Genomic DNA, 1,199 nt, shown 5'->3' with positions numbered 1-1,199 from the left:
GTGTCGCATTCGGGCAGCATGGAATTCTCATGAATGACAATGGATCGTGTTCAATGATGAGTCGTGATTCTGCAACGACAGATGATCATTGTGTAAGTCTACGGTGGGGCTACGGGGAGAGAGTACATCCAGCTAAGATTGCGGAAAAGCACACACCAGTGTTACTTCTGACATCATAGTATGAGGAGCTATCGCATATGACGTTCAGTCATCTCTTGTAGTAATTCGCGGAACCTTGACGACACAGCGATACGTGGGTGAGATTCTGCGTTCACATGCGTTATCTCTTGTGCCAGGTACAATCTTACAACAAGACAAACGTCGGCCATACTGAGCGCGTGTGTTTATGGACTGTCTCCGTCATGATAAGGTGCTTCCCTGGCCAGTAAAGTCAACTGATCTTTTCTCAATTGAACACGTTTGGGAGCAGCTCGGACGCCAAATCATCGCCACTTCCGATCTACAAGATCTCGACATTAGCCACAGCTACTTTGGATAGACTTGCCTCAAGCAACTATACGACGATTCTATGACTCACTTTCAAGCTGGTTCAATATATATATATATATATCTGTGCCTGAGAGGTTGCAACAACTTACTGATTTACAACACATATAACGCTTGTACAACAAAACGTGTTGTCGGATTTATCTAATATTGTAATCATTATAATAAAGTTGTATTACCTTGCAACTCGTCAAGTTTCATTTCATTCCCTCCATTCCTTCTGGGTGGTCAATTTCTTGTCAGTCAGTGAGTATGGAGTGAATCTTGAGGCACTTAGGTTAGCTACGGAAAGCCTACTTACACCTTTTTTGCCCAACATAGTAATAAACCGGTTCCAGACCAAAATCCTAAACCAAGATCAACATAATTCAAAAGACACTTACGATTTGCGTATGACACGCTAATAACCAATAAAAATTGTCAGGATTTAACTTACAAAAAGGAACTAATCTAGATTCATCCTAGCATTAAATTTGTAATGAACCGCTGAACAGCCTGTTACAAGCATTTCAATTTAACTCGATTTAAAATGAGAATTTAGTTAATTATTTCGTTTCGTTTTCATTTGTGTTTGTTTACGATTTCTAGTTACTATATTCAGCAGTTTATTTTCCTATTAGTGAAAAATCAATTGTTTAAATTAACCGTCGCAAGAACGCATTTAAAATTGAAGCCAGTAAGTTTATCTGAAA

This window comes from Thermobia domestica, chromosome 10 (assembly GCF_964235325.1).
Source record: "Thermobia domestica chromosome 10, izTheDome1.hap1.1, whole genome shotgun sequence".
NCBI lineage: Eukaryota > Metazoa > Arthropoda > Insecta > Zygentoma > Lepismatidae > Thermobia > Thermobia domestica.
This window is presented reverse-complemented; position numbering follows the sequence as displayed.